The sequence below is a fragment of the Bubalus kerabau genome, chromosome 14 (assembly GCF_029407905.1).
Source record: "Bubalus kerabau isolate K-KA32 ecotype Philippines breed swamp buffalo chromosome 14, PCC_UOA_SB_1v2, whole genome shotgun sequence".
Taxonomy (NCBI): domain Eukaryota; kingdom Metazoa; phylum Chordata; class Mammalia; order Artiodactyla; family Bovidae; genus Bubalus; species Bubalus kerabau.
In genome coordinates, this window is record NC_073637.1 from 63,752,232 (window position 1) to 63,761,842 (window position 9,611).

General features: G+C 42.3%; 1 long non-coding RNA gene across 1 annotated transcript; it reads left to right on the forward strand.

Annotated features, from left to right (window-relative positions):
- Positions 1-2,258: 2,258 nt before the first annotated feature.
- On the forward strand, positions 2,259-8,959 carry LOC129626992 (uncharacterized). The gene is made up of 4 exons (XR_008702367.1): positions 2,259-2,406; positions 4,441-4,680; positions 6,371-6,685; positions 8,321-8,959. It is a non-coding gene; the product is annotated as an uncharacterized LOC129626992 (long non-coding RNA).
- The last annotated feature ends 652 nt before the right edge of the window (positions 8,960-9,611 follow it).

The following is a 9,611-nucleotide window of genomic DNA, read 5'->3' on the forward strand; positions in this document are numbered from 1 at the left end:
TGTCTGGAATGACTGACCTTGCTACATGGCAGGCAAACATCTGATTACCAAATATCTGCTCTTATCATTCTGTGAATCTATCCTCCTCCCCTGGAAGTCACAGGCCCCTTTTCCACTCCTTAGCTCAGGATGGCATACAAGACTCAACTGTCCAGCATGTCTTTGGCTGTCATACTGGTGGTTTTATTGGCTGTCTGGTCTTAGTTGAGGCTCGAAGGATCTTTCATTGTAGCACTGAAAGTTTCTCAACAATTATGGTGCTTGGGCTCAGTAGTTACACTGGGCAGGCTTAATTGCCCTTCGGCTTGTGGGATCTTAGTTCTCCAACCGGGAATCAAACTGGTTCCCCTGCACTGGAAGGTGGTTTCTTAACCACTAGACCACCAGGGAAGTCCCTAGATCTCATATACTTACAAGGGCTCCTCTACATATGCAGTTAAATTTGTTTTTCTCCTATTAATCAATTGTATGTCAATTTAATTAATAGACCAGCGACGAGAACCTAGAGGGGTAGAGGAAAGCTCTCCTCCTGTAAAGCAGCCAAGACTGAGAGCCACCCATCTGGCAGCTGAGGAAACTGAGGCCCAGAGAGATGGAGTGGAAGAGGCAGCTGAGGGTCCCACCTTTTAAAACCAGCACCCAGGATTCTGGCTACAAAAGCCTTCTTCCTCAATTCTGTAGAGACAGGAAGTAGATTAGTGGTTTCTAGGGGCAAGAGAGAGGAGAGAAATGAGGGGTAGCTGCTAAGAGACACAGAGTTTCTTTTCAGAGTGATAAAAGTGTTCTAAAGTTGTCTAAGTCTATGAGTCTTTTTCTGTTTTGTAAGTTCATTTGTATCATTTCTTTTTAGATTCCACATATAAGGGATGCCATTCAATATTTCTCCTCTGACTTACTTCACTCAGCATGACACTCTAGGTCCATCCATGTTGCCCACAAATGGCAGTTTCATTCTTTTTAATGGCTGAGTAATGTTCCATTGTATGCATGTACCACATTTCTTTATCCAGGTAGTGGTGATGGTCGCACAACTCTGTAAATACACTAAATTCCACAGGGTGGTACACTCTAAACAGGTGAATTTTATGGTATGTGAATTATATCTCAATAAAACTGTATGAGTTTAACTTCTGCTTCTCAACACTCTATCATTTTCCTTCATCTGATTAAAGAGATTCCAAGAAGAGCAGTGGTTGGGGGTGGACAAGGGGAGGGTGCACGGGTGTGTATAAACTTGAATCAGCTCCTGATTGGATGCCGGCTAATGCGCGGATGTTTCCAGATGAGCTTCCTTGTTCCTTATAAGCCACCTTTCTTCCCGCATTCCATTAACAGCCATAGTCTCACGGCTTCCTGGGGTCTCCTTTCTGTATGGACCTGAGCAGTTCCGGGGTGGAATTTAGGGCTGACTCATTGTTGCAATCACTGCTGCCTATGTGTGCTTAAGTCACTCAGTCGTGTCCAACTCCTCGTGACCCTACAGACTGTAACCTGCCAGGCTTCTCTGTCTATAGAATTTTCCAGGCAAGAATACTGGAGCGGTTTGCCATTTCCTACTCCAAGGAATCTTTCCAACGCAGGAATTGAACCCATGTCTCCTGCATCTCCTGCCTTGGCAGGCAGGTTCTTTACCACTGAGCCACCAGGAGCCCTTTCAACCACTGTTAGGTCACCTGCATCTCAAAGGCAGATCTCCTACTCTTAGAAAAGATTTTTCTCCTATGCATATTGGAGCTGTAACAAAATAATTTCCTTGAAATGGCTTTTCATTTCAAAGACAAGGAAAGAGGAATTGACACTTTTTCCCATAGAGAACATCATTATCATTTTAACACATTTAAGGTTTGTGCATATTTGTATTTCAGAAGATTAAGTAGATCTCAATATTAAATAGATTTAAAGTGATAAACGTGCAGTAATCCTTAGGTAATTAGGCAGGCAAAAGTATTTAAAAAGATAAATCCACCAATTTAACAATAAAATAAGGGAAAGAAATTCAGAAATTCCACATTCCTAATCCTCTTCATAGCAAAGGGTGGAGAAGTTAGAAAAGTCTTCATGGAATCTGATAGTGTCTTCTTTCTTAGTATTACCCCCTCAAGGGCTTTCAAATGACTCAGGCTAACTGAGATTCCAGAGCATTTCATGCCCTGAAGGACATTCTATTCCTCCTAGTTAATTCCTAATGTTTCACCCTAGCCAATCAGGGAAGCTCTTTTCCTTGTCACAGACTTTGGTTCCATTGTTAATCCACAATTTCAAAGCCATTAAGCAACAGAGGACTTCATTATACATACTCCTCAAAAACTTTCTCCAAGGAGTCGGAGGGTGAAAGAGGAAAGCTGTAATTATTCTTTCATTGCTTCAGTGAAAATGAGAAGTCTTAATGGATTGATGTGAAGGCAGGTATTCAAAACCATTTGTTTTCTGGGAAAGGGTCAAAATTCCTTTCTGTGTTCGGGGTGGATTTCTAGTCTGCGGAGGTTGCTGAAATCTGTGATATAAGCCACATTTGTTCTGTGGCATCTTTTTTACCTACCTTTAAGAGAAAGTAGGTTAGGGGCTTCCCTGTCCATTGGTTAGGGCTCTGCACTTCAAATGGAAGGCGTGTGGTTTCGATCCCTGGTCGGAGAACTAAGACCCACATGTTGTGTGGTGCAGCCAGGAAAAAATTTTTATGGTTGCTGGGGGGAAGGGACAGTTAGGGAGTTTGGAATGGTCATATATACACTGCTAATTTAAAATGGATAACCAACAAGAACCTATTGTGTAGCACATGAGCTCTGTTCAATGTTATGCAGCATCCTGAATGGGTGCAGGGTTTGGGGAGAATGGATACATGTATATGTATGGCTGAGTCCCTTCACTGTTCACTTGAAACTCACAACATTGTTAATTGGCTATACTCCAATACAAAATAAAAAGTTAAAAAAAAAAAAGGTAGATTAAAAGATACCTAAAAGACACATTGGGCTTCCCAGGTGGCTCAGTGGTAAAGAATCCACTTGCCTATGCAAGAGATGTGGGTTGGATTCCTGGGTCAGGAAGATCCCCTGGAGAAGGAAATGGCAATCCACTCCAGTATTATTTTTGCCTGGGAAATTCCATGGACAGAGGAGCCTTGTGGGCTTCAGTCATATGGGGTCACGAAGAGTCGGGCATGACTTAGCAACTAAACAACAAAAAGACATACAAAAAAGGGTTCCCCCCCTCCCCACCGTTTTAAATTTTTTTATTTTATATGGGGGTGTAGCCAATGAGGGGCTTCCCAGGTGGTGCTACTTGTGAAGAGCACGCTTGCCAATTCAGCTTTAGAGACTCAGGTTCGATCCCTGGGTTGGAAAAATCCCTTGGAGGAGGGCACGGCAACCCACTCCAGTATTCTGGCCAGGAAAATGCCATGGACGGAGGAGTCTGGTGGGCTATGGTCCATAGGATCACAAAGAGACATGACTAAAGCAATTTAGCACAGCACATCACAGCATGGCTGATGAACATACAATATTGTGATAGTTTTAGGTGAACAGTGAAGAGACTCAGCCATACATAATGTATCCATTCTCCCAAAAACTCCCCTCCCATCCAGGCTGCCGCATAGCACTGAGCAGAGTTCCACGTGCTATACGTTAGGTCCTCACTGGTTATCCATTTTAAGCATAGAAGTGTGTGCATAGGGAGTTTGGGGTTTTTTCCCCTTTCTTCCTGGGAGTTTATCAAAAACACAAAATCTCAGGCCAGTCCATAGAACTACTAAATCAGAATTTGCATTTTAACAAGCTCTCAAGGAAATTTATGTCACATCACAGTTTGACAAGCACCAGTTTTGGTCTACTGTTGTTGAATTTGGCTGCACATTTTAAGCACATAGAAAATTTTTAAAAGTCCCAGTCTTTAGCATATTTAATCAGAATCTATCAGACAAGGCATTAATAATTTCAGTAATTTTTGTCTCCCAAATGATTCCAATGTGCAGCCGAAGTAGAAACTAATGATCTAGATAAGGTGTCAGCAAACTTTTTCTGTAAAGAACCAGATAAGCAAATGCTTAGGCTCCATGGGCCATACCATCTCAATCACACCTACTCAACTCTGCCATTGTGACAGGAGAGCATCCTGTCAATAGAGGAATGAATGAGTGTGCTGTATGCCAGTAAAACTGACCCTGGATGCTGAAATCTGAATTTCACCTAATTTCATGTGTCATGAAAAAAATCTTTTAAAATTATGTCAGCACAGAAAAACCATCCTGAGCTTGAAGGCCCTCCCAAACATAGTGACCGGGTGGGCTTTGATCCTCCTGCCTTGGCTTACCTGTCCCTTAACTAGGTCACTTTCTTACCAAAGAAGGTGGGAAAAGCTTTGAAGATTTCCACTTTAAGCTGATGCATATGATTTAGTCAAGTGCCAGCCACCAAATATCAATTAGCTTTTCTAATGCAGGATCTTGATTAGAGTGCTCCCAAGATGACTCTGGGCAAATAAAGAGAAGCTAAAGAGAGTCCTCCCATTCAACCCCTCCCACTCCCACTCAAACACCACTTCCCATGTAGCTTTGAAGATTTTGGTCAACACATCTCTATCAATCTAGACTCCTTGCCTGCAGGACACGTCATTGGTTGCTTCAAGGAGTTTCAAAGGAGATAGAGAAAGTGAAACTCCTGCCCTGGAAGATTTCGAAAGGTAATAGGTAACAAGACGAAGGAAACTGTAGGGAGCTGGACATATAATCACTTACGCCTGCTAACTTTTTCTTGGTGGTATTTTCATTCCAAATAGGGAACCAGTTATGTGAGCACCTGGTTCTTGATGCTCCACCAGTTTAGCAATGCACTTTAATTGGATATTTTCATGCCTGTTTTCTAAAGAAGTGACTCAGAGTTGCATGGCAGTCAAGGGGGAAAAGGGTCATTTAATTTTTCTCCTTTCCTCCAGCCTTGGTGCTATATGTGTGTATGCGGCACTATATGAATGACTTAAAGCCGATGTCTATGGATTTCCTTTCCTTTAAGATTCAGGTGTGTGAGTCCCCGTTTCTAGTCCCAGCAAAGGCCATCCATCCGCTGCGCCTACCACTGAGGGGCGCTACAATCACTTGGCTCCATTCTGTGGGCTGTCTTAGCAGTCTCTCTTAAAATTTCCTTTTAACTCTTTTCTGATGACTTTAAGAAGAAAGTCTCACTTAGGTCCTAGTTGCCTTTAAGACTTTTCTAATGCTTATTACTCTTCTTTTTAACATAAAACAGCCTTGGGGCTCAGGGTCTCCGCAGGTATCCAGCTGAAATTTAATGACATTACTTTGTGTTTATTGTACTAATCTTTACAGTTAGCTGTAACTCTAGTCTCCATTTAGAGCAGTGACATATAGTTTTCAAAGTAAATGTGTTTTATATGCATAAAATACAGGCAAAGTGATCAATGGCACCCACTCCATTATGCTTGCCTGGAGAATCCCATGGACGGAGAAACCTGGTGGGCTGCAGTCCATGGGGTCATAAGGAGTCAGACACGACTAAAGTGACTTACCACACAAAGTGGATTAATGGCACAGATATATTTAAGTTTATAAAATAAGCTAAATTAACTGTTTACAATAGCCAATACATGGAAGCAATCTAAATGTCCATCAACAGAGGAATGGATAAAGAAGATGTAGTATATATGGTGGAATATTACTCAGCCATTAAAAAGAAGGAAATAATGCAGCAACGTGGATGGACCTAGAGAGTGCTATACTGAGTGCAGTCAGTCAGACAGAGGAGAAATACTGTATGACATCCCTTTTATGTGGAATCTAAAAAGAAATGATACAAATGAATGCACTTACAAAATAGAAACAGACTCAAGACTTCTAGAACCAGCTTATGGTTGCCAGGGGGAAGGATGGTGGGGGAGGGATAGTTAGAGAGTTTGTGATGAACATGTACACACTGCTATATTTAACATGGATAACCGACAAGGACCTACTGTATAGCACATAGAACTCTCCTCAATGTTTCATGGCTGACTGGATGGGAGGGTAGTTTGGGGGAAAATGGATACATGCATATGTATGGCTGAGTCCCTTCCCTGTTCACCTGAAACTATCACAACATTGTTAATTGGTTATACCCCAGTACAAAATTAATATTAAAAAAAAACGGAATTAAATAAAAACAGTAAGCTCCACTTAGGAAAGAAATGATAATTATATGATGAGATAGAGGGGTGTTGTGTGTGTGTGAGCTAACTCAAAAGTGGTAATCATATTGCAATATGTAAATGTATCAGATCACCATGTACACCCTAAACTTACAAAATGGAAGTTTATATCTCAGTTATATCTCAATTAAAAAATTAAAATGTTATGTAAATCTCCTGTCTCCATGCACAGAAGGTACATATCACAAATTGTGACCTGAAGAAGGCTGAGCACCAAAGAATTGATGCTTTTGAAGTGTGGTGTTGGAGAAGACTCTTGAGAGTCCCTTGGACTGCAAGGAGATCCAACCAGTCCATTCTGAAGGAGATCAGCCCTGGGATTTCTTTGGAAGGAATGATGCTAAAGCTGAAACTCCAGTACTTTGGCCACCTCATGCGAAGAGTTGACTCATTGGAAAAGACTCTGATGCTGGAAGGGATTGGGGGCAGGAGGAGAAGGGGATGACAGAGGATGAGATGGCTGGATGGCATCACTGACTCGATGGACGTGAGTCTGAGTGAACTCTGGGAGTTGGTGATGGGCAGGGAGGCCTGGTGTGCTGCAATTCATGGGGTCGCAAAGAGTCGGACACAACTGAGCGACTGATCTGATCTGATCTGATGAGAATAACTGAAATATGGGGGAATGATCTTTGGGAGGAAGGAGCAGGCAGCTACTACAGCCCAAGGTCAAATAGCTGAATGAACCTGGGGGCACAGATAGCCTTTCTAGGGAGGTAATGGGAAGATGGGGCTTCCCAGGTGGCCCTAGTGGTAAAGAACCCACCAGAAGAAGACAGAAGAGATGCAAGTTCAGTCCCTAGGTCAGGGAGATCCCCTGGAGGAGGGCATGGCAATCCACTCCAATATTCTTGCCTGGAGAATTCCCATGGACAGAGGAACCTGGCAGGCTACAATCCATAGGGTCACAAAGAGCTGGACGCGACTGAATCGACTTAGCATGCATGCGCACGATGGGAAGAAGAAGACGCAGAAGGCAGATGTGAGGGGTGACTGAGCAGGCATAAGAGGTCAGCCCTCAGAAGGTCAGATCCAATCAGAAGGCCACTGAAATTTAGCTCTTTGATAATCCACAAAAAGTGTTAAACTTTGGAAAATTCCTGGCAGTCCAGTTGTTAGGACTCCGAGCTCTCACTGCTGAGGGCCTGGGTTTGATCCCTGGTTGGGGAACTAAGATCCCACAAACCATGGTGGTGTGGCTAAAAAAACTATTAAGCTTTTAGGAGCCTCTTCTGGTAATTGCTATTTTTAAAGTGAGAAAAAAATAAGGTAGCAAAGAAAACTATTTTTCAGTTTCTTTTTTAATCAACAAAAGGAAGGCAATATATGTTCAAGGAATACAGTATTTGTTTGAATGTGGAATTAGAAACAAAACTTGTGAAGTACTTTAATAATGAATAGTTATGTGCATATTACGGAGAAGGCAATGGCACCCCACTCCAGTACTCTTGCCTGGAAAATCCCATGGACGGAGGAGCCTGGTAGGCTGCAGTCCATAGGGTCATTGAGGGTTGGACACAACTGAGCGACTTCACTTTCACGTTTCACTTTAATGCATTGGAGAAGGAAATGGCAACCCACTCCAGTGTTCTTGCCTGGAGAATCCCAGGGACGGGGGAGCCTGGTGGGCTGCCGTCTATGGGGTCGCACAGAGTCGGACACGACTGAAGTGACTTAGTAGTAGTAGTATGTGCACATTAAGGGCTTCCCAGGTGGCACTAGTGGTAAAGAACCTGCCTGTCAATGCAGGAGACCTAAGAGATGTGGGTTTGATCGCTAGGTCAGGAAGATCCCCTGGTGGAGGGTATGGCAAGCCACTCCAGTATTCTTGCCTGGAGAATCCCATGGACAGAGGAGCCCAGTGGGCTACAGTCCATGGGATTGCAAAGAGTCAGACACGACTGAAGCAACTTAGCACGAAAGCACATATTAAGAGATTAATAGATGTTGTATTAATTAATAGTTAAATAACATTTGTCAGTTTACAAACAGCTTTTTACCTACATTCTCTAAATTTATAATATGTAGGTAGGAATAATTGTTAATCTTCTTTTTTCTCTTTATTACATGTTAAGCAATATGTGACTCAGAGACATCATGTTTATTTCCCAATATCACACAGGTAAAGCTTGAGTTCAAGTCTTCTGGTTCCAAATGCCACCTTTTTTTTTTTTTTGGCCTGGCTCTGCATGCAAGAAAACATCGACTTTCAAACCCCAGAAATGTTTAGAAGTGTTTTTAGAAGAAGAAGGTACATGTTTTTATCATTTTAACAATCAATCAACAAATGTTTCTTGAGGGCTTACTATGCTCCGATTGCTAGGAAGAATATACACAAAGGAGTATGATACACTTTCATAAAAGCAAGAAAAGTTAGGCGATAAAGAGGGCACTTCTGGGCTGCTGTGAATGGTCTTTGGATTCTGAGTCCCAGGTCAGACAAGTGCAGTTTGACACCATCTGTGGCAGCTGCAGGGCTTGGAGGGAAAAGGACTTTTTCAAACAGGAATTGTGAAGGCTTTTAGAAAGCAACAGAGTGATTCTATTAGAATTTAAAATACATAGATCCTTTCAGATTGAAGGGAGCTTTTAAGGGTATTGGTAATGTCCTGTTTCTTGATCAAAGTATTGGCGACATAGGAGAATCAGACTGCAAAATTTCATCAAGCTATGCAACTTCTGTATGTAATATTTTAATGTATATTTTTTCTGTATGTAAATTTTAGTAAAAGATCAAACAATAAAAGTAGACTGTCTGATACAGTAATCCTTTTCCAAGGAAGTTATTCCAAAGAAACAGGATGTTCACTGAATCATTTGTTGGGGCAAAATATTGGAAACAACATGAATGTCCAGCAATTATAATACATCTCATGTGAGGAACGGCATTCATTTATTGAAAAGAACGAGTTATATTGACATTGACTTGGAAAGATTTTCATGTTGGTTGTTGTTGAGTGAGATCTAGAGAGGTGAATGTAATTTCATTCAAAAAATAACACAGGACTTTCTTGGTGGTCCAGTAGTTAAGAATCTGCCTGCCAATGCAGGGGATATAGGTTTGATCCCCGATCTGGGAAGATCCCACATGCCTTGGGGAGACTAAGCTTCTGCACCACAACTACTGAGTCCACACTTCCTAGAACCCGTGCTCCACAACACGAGAAGCCACCACAAGAAGAAGCCCACACACTGCAACTAGAGATAGCCTTCCAGTAACAACAAAGACCCAGCGCAGGGAAAAAACCCCACACACGTGAAAGGACTTCCCTGGGGATCCAATGGCTAAGACTCTGAGTTCCCAATGCAGGAGGCCAGAGTCTGATCCCTGGTCCAGGAACTAGAATCCCACGTGCAGCAGCTATAAATTCCCAATCCCACACTTGGCAACAAGTCTTCCACGTGCCACAACT